General features: G+C 55.1%; 1 protein-coding gene across 1 annotated transcript in view; it reads left to right on the forward strand.

The window, feature by feature from the left end:
• The first annotated feature begins 5,884 nt into the window (after positions 1–5,884).
• The window catches only part of NDRG4 (NDRG family member 4), a 40,819-nt gene continuing 30,481 nt past the window's right edge, over positions 5,885–16,222 (forward strand). Inside the window, exon 1 of the mRNA XM_058527940.1 lies at positions 5,885–5,933. The gene's annotated coding sequence lies outside the window, so the exon portion shown is untranslated. The remainder of the gene's footprint in view (positions 5,934–16,222) is intronic.

The following is a 16,222-nucleotide window of genomic DNA, read 5'->3' on the forward strand; positions in this document are numbered from 1 at the left end:
CACTCCAACTCCGTGGGCGGCTTTAGCTCAGGCCTGGGTGGGGCTGGAGCAGTGACACTTCAGAATGGGAGCCGGTTCTCCCGAGAACGTCGGGACAGAGGCTTCTCCAGACACGCGTGTCCTCTTTGGGAAGGAGATGGCTTAGCTCTCCTCCAAAGAGTGCATCTCAGCTTTTCATCCACTTTCTGCGAGATTCCTGTCTCCCTAGGAGCTCCCCGGAGCCCACAGGGGAAGCTGTGCCTCCTACCGCCCCCACCTCGGGTCTCCTTCCCCCTCTAGAGCAGGGTCGTCAGCCCCTCAAGCACACACTCGGGCCAGCAGGAGCATTAGGATGGAAGAAAGCCTGGAGGACCACCTACCACCTACCAGGAGGGCTGCCTTTTTCTAAAACAAGTCCCACTCTGCAGGGGAAACTGAGGCAAGACCTTAGCTCTGGTCCTTGTGACAAAGTATAGACCTAAAAAATTAGTTCCTGAGACTGGGATCAAATAGTTCACCCCTAAGGGGCTGGCCCTGTGGCACAGCAGTTAAGTGCACGCACTCCTCTTTGGCGGCCCAGTGTTCGCAGTTTCGGATCCCGGGCGTGCACCGAGGCACCACTTGTCAAGCCATGCTGTGGTGGCATCCCATATAAAGTAGAGGAAGATGGGCACGGATGCTAGCCCAGGACCAATTTTCCTCAGCAAAAAAGAGGAGGATTGGCATTGGATGTTAGCTCAGGGCTAATCTTCCTCACCAAAAAAAAAAAAAAAAAAACCAGGCCTGCCTCAGATTTGTTTTTTTTTTTTAATTTTTCTTTGAAATGATTATAGATTTACAGGAGGTTGCAAAAAAGTATGGAGAGGTCCTGTGTACCCTTCACTCAGTTTCCCCCAATGGTGACAACTTACAAGTACAAGATCAAAACCTCAGGCTTTAAAACAACATCAGCACCCTGGGGAAGGTGGGGCTGGTAGCCACTCACCCCTTCCCCAGGATTCCCCCGAGAACCTGTGTAGGTGTGGTGACAATCCGGCTTTCAAGTGTGCACTGGTCTCCTTCCGAGGATGGGTGGGCTGGCCTTGGCGGAGGTCAGAGACCAAGGGCCAGGCACAAGGAGGTTGCAGAGTGGCCTTAGGAGGACATCCAAGAGATGTGGGCCAAGCAGCATCTTTGGGCAGGTCACTTGCGACATTGTTTCCAATAATGAAAAATTGGAAACATCCTAAATGCCTAGCAATGTGGGATTGGCTAAGAAAATAATGGAGCACTCACAAAAAATATAGTGCAGCACAATAATTACATTGTAGAAGCATAATTTTTATCAGGGTAAGTGTTTCTGATATACTAGCAAGTGAAAAAAGAGCAGGAAAAATACGTGCGCGCGTGCTCGCGCACACACACACACACACACACACACACACACAAAGTCCTGAAGGATGTTAACATGTTAACACTGGTTATCTTTGGCAATGGAATTATGAGTGGTTTTTATTTTTTCTTCTGCATATAAGTTTTCTGCATTGAGTATATATGACTATTGGAATTTTAAAAAAATATTATCAGGTTCACCCCTTGCCTTGACTCAACACAGACTGGGGCTTCATGTGTCTGGTGCAGCTTCCAGCGGAGGTAGAGGGGCATTTTCAAAGGGAACTGGAGGGGGTCTGCTGTCTTCTGGGATGGGAGAGCAGACAGTGGGTGTCTCGAGTTACCTGGAGAGCAAAGGGCTGGCCTTGAGGGAGGAGGGTCTTGACACGTTGTGGGAGAAAGGGGGTGGCAACATAGTCAGTGAGTGGTCCAGGGTGGCCCAGGAGCAGGGAGCAGACAATCTGGTGGCTGGTGAAATTCCAGAGCCAGACTGGGGCCAGGCACTCACCCCTGCCCACTTGCTGGTCCCAGCTTCCTCACCATCTGCTCACACATGCCCAGCATTCTCCACCTCAACCCCCGAGCTCCTGTTGGGGGCAGGGCTTCAGCGTGCTGAGCTCTGTGCCTCCCCGAGCTTAGGTCATGGCTTGGCTGACCCAACATATGATGGATGGATGGATGGACAGATGGACGGACGGGTGGATGCTGCTCTCCCCCAATCACTCTCTTTCCCATCTCTATCTGCTGAAATTCCACCTCTCTGCAGGCTCAGATGCCTCTTCCTTCGGGAAGCCCTTGCTGATTCCTCCAGGTCCCCCACTGTACTGCATGGTAACCTCAATTGCACATCTTAGCAGAGTGTGCCCAGTACCTAGATTATGGGACTCTGAGCTGGTTTCCTCCATCAGTGCATAAACCTTAAAGGTCACTGGTCAGCTCTGGTTCTCCAATGCACGCCACAGCACAGGGCTGGGCACGAAAAAGGCACTCACCCGATCCTAGAAAAGAAGAGAAAGGATCCGCTCGTCTCTCCCTGAGGTCACCTGACTCGTGATTAGTGAGTGAGGGGTGTTAGCCGGGGGATGAGGGGGACAGTTCCTGCTCACCCTCCTTCTGCTGATAGAGGAAGCTTCCATGGCTCCAGGCTCCTGTGCGCCCCCGACTCCACCTGCTAGTTCTTTTCACTTGCTCCCAGTCATGGTCACGAGGGGACTGGAGCAGGATGGTGACTCAGCCCAAGTCATCACCACAATGGAAAAACCCAGTCACCTGTCCTCCTGGCAACGGGACCGGAGCTGCCTCTGCATCTGGAAGGGCAGCAAGCCGTACTGTTTTCAAGGTCCTTTTGTCTTTCACCTGCTAAAAAATCAAAGACTGAAGTATGTAGGGGCACCATCGGTTGACACTGTAGATTTGCGGTGTGCTACGAATCTCAGCGACCAGGGATCGTGTGTTCCCTCCATGCCAGGCTCTGAGTTAAGTGCCCACGAGCATCATCTCACAGCAGTTCCACAACAAGTCCATTGTTATCTGAAGTGGGCACTTGTCACTCTTTTGGCCACCAGCATCTGACACGCCCTTCATATGAGGCAGAGCCCACCTCCCACTAAAAGAACCGAAAACACCTTTTCCCTGCCTCCCTTGCAGCTTTGGCAGAGGACCTGAGGTGTGCGCCTCCAATCGGACACGCCCATTCTTGACTGTGAATTAGAAACTGGTGACACAAGGAAGCCAAAAGCACACAGGATGCATTCTGTCGAGGATGCGGCAGTGGCAGCAGTGCCACCTCTGGCTTCAGAGGCAGCCATGGTCCTGATGGCCGTGTCCAGTATCCTTGCCCAGGGACGCTGGCCTCAGCATCTAAGCCCGGGGGCGGCAGCAGCGGTTTTGACACCAGACTAATGCTGCAATGTTCGGCCTGCCTCCTGAGATCTCGAGAGCAGCCCACCCTCCCTTTAACAAAGGACTTTTCTGCTTACACTAGCCAGAGTAGGGGTCTCTTTCCTGCAACTACGAGACTGATTTATTAACCCGAGTTTCCAGATGGGGAAATGCAGGCTCAGAGAGATCTTCAGAAAGGCTGTGTCTCACCTCCCGCCAGGGTGGAGGCCAGCCTTCTCCTGCCTGTGGTACAAATGGGAAAAGGGGAGTCCAGAGAAGGGAACGACTTTTGCAACATCTTTCAGGTAATAAGGAGCAGGGCTGGGGGGACACATCTTAGAGGTTCTTGTCTCAGCCAACAGCTTGGCCCTCTGCCGTGTTCTGCTTTCCTCTGTTAAAAACCCTGCCATCCAGCCTCCCTCGCAGGGATAAAGAGAACCTGGGAGCAGAAGGGACTGAGAGCTTGCCCTTCTGCTGACTCAGCAGGGACTCCTCTTTGCCCCCATGAGCGACTCTTCCAGAAGGGCCAGGGCCCCTCTACCTGGCTATTCCCTAAGCACCTGTGCTTGACGTAATAGCCCCTATGGGAAGGGGTTGTTCTTAACACCACATTTCTTCTTCATCTATTAAGTCTCAACTTATAGGGGTTCAAATCCTCAACCCGACCCACCTGAATGCTTACTTGGGGTTTATAAATTATCTGAGCCAAGTGGATCATCCACGTTAGTTCAAGACCATGGCAGATGGCATTCCACACAGAATGTCATTCCATGACATTCCACATGCCATAGTGTCAAAGCTCTTGTTAGGCAGGCCTTTACATCCTCCTGGGCCTCTGGTCCTCCAAGGAATTCGGAACAGGTTGGACCTCGTGAATTAGGTTACTAGAACATCAACAATGAGTTTTGTTCAATGACTAGGTCTGAAATTACTGAAAAAGGGTAGAACTCAGGAAAGCCTGAAAGAATTTCTAATGCAATAATAACAATTCCATCATCAACAATCATAGCAACTATTTGTTGAATATTTCCACCATGTGTCTGGCACTATACTAAGCACTTTCTTTACGTTCCATCATTTAATTCTTACAGGAGCTCTCTGCGGTCAGTATCATCCCAATTGCACAGAATATGACACGGAGGCTCAGAGAGGATGAGTAACTTGCTGGACATCACACAGCCGAGAAATTGTGGAACCAGCCTGTGCTCTTAAGGACTGGCTCCAGGCTCGTATATATAGAACCACAGTCTCCTGGATGTTTTGGACATAGAGGCTTACTCTGTCACCACTGACCTCCCCCCATCCCCTTTACAAATGAGGAAACTGAGAGGCAGGGATTTCCGCAAGGTTAGCCCCACAGCGGTAAGGAGAACCCTTGCCGCCTCCTATGCAGTTTATATACTGCACCCCAGCAGGAACATGCACACCGTCTGGGGCCACCAAATCTTACCAGCTTCCTCATCCCCTGAGTCAGTTAATTCAACACCAAAGTAGCTTCCACGGAAGCCTGGAGCTGAGGGAAAGCTGGGACCTGACCACAACCCAGCTCAGATAAGAGAAGATGGAGGGCAGGTGGGGGGTGGGGGCGGCGGGGGGCCTGCAGAATCCTCTTGACCTCCCATGCCACTGCCATCCTGGACATCCCAGGTGACCCGCTCCAACACATCCGCTCTGCACCGAGAAGGCCGGAATCAGGGAGCGGCAGAGCCCCGCCCAAGGTGACCGGCAGAGGCTGAATGGAACCCGGGTCTCCAGGAATCCTCCTCTTGAGCCGTCCTGCCCAGGTAAATTTTTTCACGTCATCAGATTTCCGTTCTCCCTACAGTAGGACTCCATCCAGGGGCTCCGGCGCTCCCTCTTTTGGGGTGACAGGTGAGAACAACATTACTGGGCCAGACCAGAGTGAGCCTGAGGAAGACAGGGGTCTCCCAGTTCCCTTTCCCGCTCAGATAATGGAGGAGCAATTGAGGGGAGCAGGGATCTCGCCAAATTTTGGGGGATGGGGTGCCGACCCTGCGGACCCAGAACATCTCTGCCTGGAGACAGTCACTCCCGCTTGAGTTCTCCAAGGAAACCCTTGGGCTCTGAAAACCGGGGACGATGTCCCAAGGGCCTCTGAGCACCTGGTCCTTCCCGACCCCCCAGGGCTCTTCCCCGGCGGTTCCCAGGCGGGGGCAGGGGCTGGGGAGGGGGTGCTGTCTCCACCGCGCTGGGGTTCCCCTCGGGAATCCAAACAAAGCCGGAGGCAGAGGCCGCCCCCTCCCCCGGACACCCGACGCCGCGCGCCAACAAGGGGACTGGAGGGGCGGGCGGAGCCTCCCACGGCACCCGGCGGAGCCCGAGCGGCGGGGACCCTTCCTCCGGGCCTGCGGGAGGTGAGAAGCGTGCGGATCGACCCGTGTCTCCGCTGGGCTCGGCGGTCGCAGCGTCCCGCTCGCCCACCCAGCCGGCGCTCCCGCCGCGGCAAGAGGCCGATGAGCGCCCGGGACGGCCCCCCGGGTCCAGGCCGCGCCCAGCCCCGCGGGCAGCGCCCACGGCCGCCACACCCCGCGGGCACGCCCCCCGCGCCGTCCCCCGCCCCCGCCCCCGGCAGCGTTGGCACCGCCAGGGCCCCCGGCTGCCGCACCTGCACCCGCGTTGGCGGCGGCGGCGCCGAGGCCCGGCTCCCCGCCTGCGCGTCTGTCTCGCTCGCATCGCCCTCGGTGAGTCCGCGGCCCCGCGGCCCGTCTCCCCGCTCCTCCTGCCGTGATGACCGCGACCAGCCCCCCGCCCGGCGCAGCCTCCCCCTGCGACCCCAGACCCGCGAGCCGGGCGCCTGGTCGCCGGGGCCATATTTCGCCTACGCGCGGGCGGCAACCCTGCCCCCCACCCCCGGGCTCTCCCTCCTCGCCTCCCCCGCTGGGCGCGGGGACCCCCAGGGCCACGGCCCCGCTGCGGCCCGCGCCTCCCCCACCGCGCCGCCCGGGGGCGCCGGGGCCTCTTTGTTCGCGCGCCGGGCGCAGGGCTCCTCCTGCCGCCTCCCCGAGTGTCGCCCGCACCCACCCCGCGCGCTCCCTCCGCCTCCCGGAGTTCACCCCGACCAGGTGGCAGCGGGCGCCTTTTAGGGGTGCGCGGTCGTGCAATTGGTGGATTTTTTTTTAACCGTTTTGGAAGGGGGGCGGCGAGATCGCGGCTGCCTCCCGGCTGCTCCTCCTGCTGCGCTCCTCGCCTCCCGCGCTCCTCTCCCCGGCTCGGCCGAGCGCGCTCCCCCGACGCCGCAGCCCCGAGCCGGGCAGCGCCGGGCGCCGAGATGAAGGTGCTGGGACACAGGATCGAACTGCTGACAGGTACCGCCCGCCCTGCCCGCGGCCGCCCTGCCCGCGGCCGCCCCTCGGCGCGGCCCTCGCCGCCAGCCCCTTTCGGAGTTGGAGCGGGAGCCAGGCGCGGTGGCCGGGGTTTGGGGCGGCTCGGGTTCGAGCAGGAGGAGGGGGTGCGGATGCCAGCGAATTCCTAGCCTGTGCGCTGCCTGTTCCTGTGCGGAGCCCGCCCCTGGAGAGGACTTGGGGCCGCGACTCGCCCGGCTCCGCTCTCTGAGTCCCGGGTGCCCGGCGTCCCGGCGGGTAGAGCGCGTGCGGCCGGAGCTCGGGTCAGGGGAACGGCCCCCCTGGACCCTCCGGCTAGCCGACTAGCCGGGTTCCAGAGGGGGGAGGGGAGCTGAGAGCCCCTGCCCTCCAATCAGTGTCCCTCGGTCCCCCAAGCAAGGAGCGCCCTGGGCTCCTGGCAGGACCCCTGCCGTGGGCCTCTTATTTCCTGCTCGCTGTGACCATCTGAGCGCCTCTCCCGAGGAGAAGTTTCTTGCTGGGAGTAGAGGCCAAGTGGCCTGGGAAGTGGGAAGCCAGATTGGACCTTGATGACGGGGGACTCTCAGCCCTGGGGCTGCTCTGGAGAAGTGGCCAGACACCTAGCTGGAAACCACATCCAGGGTGCTGGGGCTGGAGATCAACAGAGGACACTGAGCTATGCCCGGAAGAGGAGGCAGAGAGACAACAGGGACAGAGGGGATCTGAAGGGGGTGGGAGATGCTCTTCCAGGCATAAAGGACAAATCACACAGGCGGCTTCTGTGGTCTTCCCAGGGCGGAGGTTGTGGAGAGACCCAGACGGGAGGAAGGAGGCTGGGAAAGGGCAACAGTCAGGATCCGGCCAGGGCCTGGGCGTGGAGGCCCTCAATCAGTGTGTACTGGATGGACACGTGGGTCCCGGTAAATGTCCCCTGGCACCTGGGAGGGTTTGGACCCTGACTTCCAGGACCTTACCGTCTGCTGCAAAAGAACAGAGCACAGGAGCCCTGTTACAAGACAGGGAAGGGGGCAGCAGTGTGGGGTGCACGCGGGAGACAGGTTGGAGTCTGAGTCGGGATGTGAGGAGAGCAGAGAGGTTTGAGCACGTGGTGGCGCATTTGAACTGGACCCTAGAAGACAGAATTTCTATTACTAGAGAGGGGGGCGGCATTACAGATTGAAGGGTAGAGGGACTGGCATATGCAGAGGCTCTGAGGTGTGTGGGAGGCTTGAACCAGGAGTGATGTGGAGGCTGGAGGGCCCGGAAGGGGCAGGGGAAGAGGTGGGCAGGGAATGAGGTCTAATGAGGTTTCAGGCTGTGAGTCCGTGTTAAATCAACAATGCTGCTCCTCAGCTCCTGGCAGGCTCAGAGAGAAGGGAAGGTGGGGGCTGTTCCTGGAGCCCTGGACACTCTGGCCAGGTGCTCAGAAGTGCCGGTTCTGGGCCCAGTTAGCCACTGGGCTGGCGCTCCTCCAATCCCTTTTCCAACTTTCCCTTGTGGAGCTCTCTTGAGGCAGGCGGGCTGCCTGACTGTGAAGGGAACTGCACAGGCCGTTGAGCTTGTTAATTACTCCCCCGAGGAAAGTTTGTACAGCCCCAGCGGTGTTTAGAGCCCTGCATGCAGGACGGAACTCCTGGATCCTTCCCCTTCTCCTCTTCCAGCACCAGAAGAGCCTGGAGGAGGAATGCTCCCAGGAGGCGTGTATGGGGAACTCCACTGGAGGTCCAGGCTTTGGGGTTCCGAAACAGTGTGCCCTCATCTTCTGGGTACAAGGGTCAGAGCCCCTCCTCCCTCATCAGACAGGCTCAGCTGGTTCTGGCAGACTCTCTAAGCCCCTGGCCAGGCTGACACAGGACTCCCTCAGTCACTGTCATCAGTCACAGGGTCCCCTTGCACCTCTCACGAGGCCCTGGGAGATCATGCATCCCTCTGTCGCCGCCTGGTGGTCTTTACAGCCTTCGCTCTCTCTCCAACTCCCTTCCTGATCTCTTCCTTGTCCCATGGATCTGGGTTCAAATCCCAGCCCCACTGCCGGCCAGCTGTGTGATTTCAGACTGGTCGCCTAACCTCTCTGACCTCAGTTTTCTCATCTTAGAGATGGAACTGTTGACCCTTCCCTCTGAGAGTTGGCGCGAGGCTCACTGAGAGAACACAGGTGCTGGGGCCTTGCCCTGGTGGGCACCTCGCCGGCTTTGTCTCCGCTCTGGTTCCTGGACCATGGCTGTCCCTGTAACGGAGCTCTCCATCTGCCCTGGCTGGTTGGCCACTGGGAAGTTTGGGTCTGTCCGCAGCCCACTTTATCCCTGCTCCCATGCAGCTGTGAGGTTTTGACCCATCTTCCCCGTCAGATGATGAGCAGGTCACAGGGTGGTGGCTGGTTCATTGTGGTGGCATACAGCAAGTGCTCAATAATTGTTGACTGAGTCCAGGCTCACAGAGCCCACCAATCAGCTGTGTCTCCAGGATAATTTCTTAGAGGTCTCCAACTCTCTGCCCCCACATCAGCATTAGGAAAGTGTTTCACTGAACCTTTCTGTTAAACTTGTATTTATTTAGCTGTTTATAATCTTCATATTCTCGCATTTTATCATCATGCCCATTTTACCATTAGGTCAGTCGCTTGCTCACATCATACAAACTCCAAATACAGTTTGGAGCTGGGCTTCAAACCTGAGTCCTGAGCGCTGAGCCGTCCCACGCTGTTCTAACTGCCTGGCTCGGGCCAGGCTCCACACTTCACTTTCTCATCTGTGAAATGGGGTCGTCGTGGTACCCGCCTGGTTGGGTTCTTCGGCAATGAGATGCGAGTGAGTGTTAAATGTTGAGTGCAGGATCTGGCAGGCGATCAGCAAGTGGCAGTTGTAGGGCCATTGTCCCCGAGCTGCCTTCTCAATGTCTTGGGGTGTCCCCAAGGGTGCCCCCCTTTGCTCCAGTCCCTGTTGCCCTTCCTCCGAGATGTTCCAGTTCCTTCTCTGCGTTCTCTGCACAATCCAGGCCTCCCTGAGGTAGGAGACCTTGCTTAGGCCTCATGTTCCCGTCATATGGGACAAGGTGGGCACGCCATCTGGGGTTGGGCCCTGCTGGACGACATCCACAGCTCTGACCCCAGGTGGGGAAAGCCAGGTGCCCCTGACATGTGGGGCTGGAAGGATGCCCAGGAGTTGTCATGCCCAGCCTGAGCATGTCTTTTTGTTCTGGAGAAGAAGGGAGTGGTAGGGACCATTCCGGGAGCCTTCATGAGTGACTGATGTCTATGATGGCTGGCATTTTCCAGACTCTCTCAGTGTCTTGCAGGCGCATGGAGGGAGGGATTTGGGAATCAGAGGATGTGACTTCCAGAGTCTCCTCTGTTCTTCTCAGCTCCTGAGCAAATTCTTAACTTCTCTGAGGCTCAGTCTCCATGTCAGTAACATGGGAATAATGGCCCTACCCCATTAGCATTGTGAGAGGAGCCCGGTCCACTGTCACACAGCACACAAGCTCGCTGCCATCCTCAGAGGACAGACTCCTGCTGCCTTTTCTAGCTGGATGCTTTTTTATTTTTTAGTGTGATGTGGGAAAGTGGGACATTAGTCTGTTCACAAGTAGGAAGGTGATGGTTTTTGTGCGTTTGTACTCAGACAATATGTTTCCAAGATGGATCAGAGTCAGAGAAAGCTCTAAAATGGCAGATTTGGGGCTTGGAGATGGTTCCTTGGGAGCCTCGGTATTGAATTGGGAAATTTTTAAAAATATACTTGATGTGTGATTAAAAACCAGCATTTTTGCCCGTTCTGTCTGGAATTTTGGTGTCCTTTTAATGCATGGAATCTGTGGCCCCACACAATTTCATAGACTACATTTAAATAGTGTTTGATTGTTGACAGGTGTGTTGACCCACATTTTATATGCGGGGGAAACTGAGGCATTGATTTACCCCAGGAAACCGAAAATAGGATCCTGAATCCTCATTTCCAGTTCATCTATTTCAGTAAACTTCACTGCTTCACTGGGGTGCAGGGGTGGGGACACATCGATGAGTAAGGAGGCGTGGTCTGCTGACAGAGGACAGAGATGTGCAAATTATTGAGTGTGCCCAGGGCCACCAGTGAGGGCGAGGCGTGGGGAGATGGGCATGCTGTTCCACTGTGCATAGGAGGGTCAACTGGGCAACTTTTATGAAGGGCAAGTTGGCAATGATGTATCAAAAGCTTAAAAATACGTATGATCTGTGACTCAGCAGTTGAATTTTTAGTAACAAATAAAGATGAGCGCAGAGGTGTTAGTTCAAGGATGTTTATCCCGTAGTTGTTTATGGAAGGAAAAAAAACTGGAAACAACCTAAATGGCTAACAGTAGAGGAGGTTAAGGAGTGCGTTCATCCCAGGGAACCCCAAGCAGCTGCAAATTATGCTGCCAAACGTTGTTTATCTAGCTGAACAGATGTCCCTTACGTACGTAATAATAGTGGTGATGACAGCTCACACTGATACGGCGTTTGCCATGTGCCGGGCACAGTCCCAAGTGCTTTCTATACATTAACTCATCATCATAGCAGCCCTATGAGGTCTGTGCTATTATTTCCTCCTTTGTACAGATAAAGAAACTGAGGCACAGAGAGGTTAAGTGACTTGCCAGAGGTCACACAGATGATAAGTGTCTGGCTGGAATTTGAACCAGGATATCTGGCTCCAGAGTCCAAAAGATGTTTAAAAACAGTGTTTTTTTGTTTTTAAAAAAATTCTTTTTCAGCATATAGATTAGCATTGGAAAAAGAATGAAAGAATATAAGGAAAAATGTTAACAGTGGCTTCCTCTGGTTAATAGGATTATATGTGATTCTGACTTCTTTTGCTCTTTTGTTTTTCTGATTTTTCTCGGTGGATGCGTATTACATGAAATTCAGGTTCTATTTTTAAAAACTAAAAATTAACAAATGCGTAGGGGGAAGTGCTAAGTGCTGGGGTTCTGATGAAACCAGTCCCGTGGGCATCCTGAAGAAGAGCTGAAGTCCGGGCTGGGGAGAGGGTGTGTTCTTGAAGACTCGAGGGAGAAGGAGTCATTCAAGGTGGAGGTTGAAGTCGGCTTTCCATAAGTAGAGGGAGGAGGACGTCGCTGTGGGCAAAGTGAGCAATTCTGGCAAAGTTAAAGCTGCAAGAACATGGGTATGTGCGTGTGTGTGCGTGCATGTGAGCTAGGCTGAATAACGGCCCCCAAAAGATATTCAGATCCTACCCTAGAACCTGTGAATGTTACCTTACGTGACAAAAGAGACTTTGCGGATGTGATTAAGGATCTTGAGATGGGGAGATGATCCTGGAGTATCAGATGAGCCCCAAATGCATCCTTATAAGAGGGAGGCCGAGGGAGATTCGCACAGACCACAGAAGAAGGAAGGGATGTGATGGCTGCAGCAGGATGCTTCTCACTGCTGGCCTTGAAGATGGAGGAAGGGGCCTTGAGTCAAGGAATGTGAGGAACACGGCTCTAGAAGCTGGAAAAGGCCCGAGACCAGATTCTCTCCTCGAACTACCAGAGGGAGAGTGGTCCTGCCAACACCTTGATTTCTGCCCAGTGCAACTGATTTTGGATTTCTGACTTCCAGAACTGTGATACAGTAAATGTGTCTTGTTTTAGGCCACCAAGGTTGTGGTGATTTGTTACAGCAGCCCCAGGAAACCAGTGTGGGGTGTGTGCACGTCAGACTCGGTGCTTTAGTCTCTGCCGAGGGTGGCCCCACCGGATGGTGGACAGGCCACTGGGTGGGGTCTGGAAACCTGGCTCTGATCAGCCCTGGCTGTGTGACCTTGGCTGAGCTGGGCTGAGCCCACAAGGTGGTCCTGAGTAAGGATCAGCTGGGATAGAGAGCGTCGCGCAAGCATTGACAGGACCTGAGCTTCCGCCGGCCTCACCCCCACCTGGTCTTCGCGTCAGAACAGGAAAGCTCTCATTGCGCACACCTCCCCTTTCTCAATCCTCAAGTGCTTTGAACTGCAAACCACAGATGAAATGCATACTCCAACCAGAATGACCACACATCTTAAGCCCCATAACAAATACCTTTGAGGACCTGGATGCTTTTTCAGTTCACCTGTTGGGAGGGGGCAGCGGGCAGGTGCACTCCTGGTGAGATAGAGAGGGGACCCCAACCTCCTTGGAGGGGACAGAGGGAATATTGCTGGGATGTCTTCTCCCCAGACTGGGGGGTTCCAGAGCCGAGTCCGAGGTTTGCAGCCCCCAGGATCATATTCTGTGCATTGGAAACCTTCCTGACAGCCTGCTCCTAGGGGCCAGGCTTGCGGATGCCAGAAGTGGCTTCAACGATATTTCCCACGTTGGTGTTCGGGAGGAGAGATGTTCTGTTGGGTCCTGGGCATGGAGCAGGGAAGCAGGTTGGCTCTCCTTCAGGTTGCCTGGAGAACCCTGTCCTGTCCCACCCCGAGCCCTTGCACACGCCTTGTCCTCATCCATACAGTGAGAGCTCCGAGCCCGCTGCTCCCGAAGCCCTGCTAGATCCAGAGTATTCGCTGCGAACTCGGCATACTGGGATGGGGCGGAGAGGGGTAGTGGTCAGGGGTGGCCCGGTGGTCCCTTGTAATCCGAGGTGGTCCTCCAGAAGGCCTGTAGCCCCAAGATGTTTTGGGGGTGCTTTGTACCATCACAGCTTTGGATGCATCTGACAGAAGTGCCTGGGTTGGAAAAAACCTGAACCGCTTGAGTGGACTGTGGGGTTGCCATTCGAGTGTGGTGGGGAAGTCCTGCCTCCAAGCCCATGAGCCCTCTGACCCCACACCTGGGCCTGCCTGCCCGTGTGTGATGGCCAGACAGATGGCGGGATGCTGGGCAACACTCGGCCTCTCTGGACCATGCAGGAGAAGAGACCTTAGACATTATGTTAGGTCTCTTGGTTGCCAGTGACAGAAACTGAACTTAGACTGATGCAAAGAGGGGAATGTGGGGTGTCTATGCAGCACAGTGAACCTACAAAGGGCCACACGGGGCCATCGGGCTCTGTCTCTCTCTCCCCCACTCCTGTCAGTTCAGTTCTTTGCGTTGGTTTCGTTTTAACTCTGGCCCTTCCTCACGATGGCAAGGTGGCTGTTGGCTCCCAGACTATCCTCCTGATAACCCCACAAAGAGCTTCTCTTCCCCAAGGATTCCGGCAAAGGCCTGGTCCTGATGGGAGCCTGTGTCCGTCCCTGGACCATCTCTGACACTGGGCCATGTGCTGTGTGCACTTGGTTTCGCACCTTCTCCCCCACCCTGCTGGCTGTTGCTTCTCGCTCCACTTTGCTGCCCTCTCCTCATCTCCTTTCTCTAGGGCTCAGTCCTGGGACGTCTTCTCTGTCCTCACTCACTCCCTAGCTGGCCTCACCTAGCCTCATGAGTTCAGACTCCATCTCTGTGGCGATGTCTCCAGCCCCAGCCTCTCCCCTGGAGCGCAGACTCTTACATCCACCTGCCCTTTGCAGCTGCACCTGCCTCAGGTCTCAGATCAACCCGCCGGACTTTCCCCCAACCTCTTCTTCCCAAGGTCTTCCCACCTCGTAAATGGCAAATCCACCCCTCCAGTGGCTCAGAACAAAACCCGGGTCACCCTTGACTCCCCTCTCTCTCATCCCCCACATCTGATCGCCCGCAGCTCTGGTTGGCTCTACCTTCAGAACGTGCCCAGGACCCGAGGACTCACCACCTCCCCCTCCCCCGGCCACCGTGCGGCCAGCCATCAGCATCCCTCTTCTGAATTGTTGAGACCACTGGTCTCCCTGTTTCCGCCCTCACCCCCTAAGTCTATGCTACACAGGGCAGGAGGAGGGAGCCTTTAAAATGGAGATCTTATCACACCCCACTCTGCTCAAAACCCTCCACGGCACTTCACTCAGAGAAAATCCAGAATTTTCTAACCACGTTGACGGTGAAACATGACCTGGTGCCTCCTGCTCTCACCTCTTTGTCCTCACCCCTCCTTCTCCACCGACTCACTCTGCTGCAGCCACGCTGGCTCCCTCGAGTTTGCCGGAACACGCCAGGCAGATGCCTGCCTCGCAGCCTTTGCACTGCTGTTCCCTCTGCCCTGAGTGTGTTCCAGACACCCACAAGGCCCTCCCGCTCTTACACCCTGAGTCAGATTGCGGCCCCCAGCCCACTCTCTGTCCCCTGCCTCGGACATTGCTTCCTCTGCAATTAGCACGTCTGACACACCACGTGTTTACTTAGATCTGTTGATTGCCTCCCTCTAGAAAGTTCTACAGAGGTAGGACTATTTGTCTGTAATGGTCAGTATTTTATCTCCAGTGCCTAGAACAGTGCCTGGCATGTGGTAGATGTTCAATCAGTGTATGGTGAGTGCATGAATGAATGAATGAATGGAGTGCGTGAATGACTTACGCCTGGGCCACTTGGCCACCCCGGAGGGTGTGGTCATTCCTGCCTGAACCACTTGGACTGAGAATGGGGCAGGGGTGACATTAAAGGGAAACCAGGTGCTGTTATGAGAAGTGGGGCCTGGGTGTTGAGCGGCCCTGACACAGGGCCCCTTCTGCAGACGTTGTCGTCAGAGCAGGAAGACTCTGGGAGTTGCTTAGAGTGGGCGCTTCTCTGCCAGGTCGATGTTGTTCCTCAAAACACGAACACATTAGGCCATTCAGAGGAGTGGGGGCTTCCCGTGAGAAAAGTACCCAGTAAGAAAGCTGCCCCCTGGGCTCTCTCTGCTGCAGACGGGCCTGCGGACTGCCGGGCCTGAGCTCGAGGAGGCTGGTTGCCTGCGCCTACCCTTTGAAGCCTGCACAAAGATCCAAGACAAGTGCAGCTTTGTTTCTGGGAAATTCGCCAAATTAGGCAAAGACACACAGCCGAATTGAGGCACCTGTGTTAAAGAAACTTGAGAATTTGTGGCAAAAGGTGTCAAAGTGAGCTTTTTAACTTTGGAATGTAGGTCATGGTGCCCCGTGTTGATACAGTTGCTGTGAGCTTGTGTGGGGTTTGGAAGGGGCTGGCTTGCTTGTTGAAGAGAGGATGGAGAGAATGGCTTCATGGCTCGTGCTGCCCACTGGAGAGAAGAAGCCGCGGGTTCCGGATCAGCTCTAGCATCACCCTTGGGCGAGCCCCAGCCTTTCCCTTGTCCTTGAGTTCCTTCAGCGTAGTAGGGTAGGTCTCCAAGAAAAATGCCCCAAATTCAGATTAGCTTCAACTGTATGCGACAGAAATCCAAGATATTAAACAAAATAAAAGTATATTTCCCTCTTACATAAACAGAGTCTGGGGATAGGCCATCCAGAATCATGGCTTCATGATTCTCGGGTACCTAGACGACTCCTCTGTTGCACTTTGCCGCTTTTAGTGTCCTGCTTCTGGGTCCAAAATGGCTGCTTAAGCTCCCACCATCACATCTGAATTCCAGCCAGCAGGAAGGAGGAAGCGTTGAAGAACAGCATGTCTCCTCCCTTTAAGAACATGTGGTCTCATGCTTCCATTTACATCTTACTGGCAGAATGTTGTCACCTAGTCATAAATAGGCTTTATTCCCGTTGTCCACCTGCCCATCTAAAATTTGGGGATCTATTATTAAGGAAGAAGGGAGAACAGATATTGGGGGACAATTAACAATCCCTGCCACAGTTGGACTTTGTGGTCGGTAAAACTGGCTCTGTACAGAAGCTGCCCACATGGAATGTGTTATTGGGATTCTAGTT

The sequence above is a fragment of the Diceros bicornis genome, chromosome 32 (genome assembly GCF_020826845.1).
Source record: "Diceros bicornis minor isolate mBicDic1 chromosome 32, mDicBic1.mat.cur, whole genome shotgun sequence".
In the NCBI taxonomy this organism is placed as follows: Eukaryota; Metazoa; Chordata; class Mammalia; order Perissodactyla; family Rhinocerotidae; genus Diceros; species Diceros bicornis.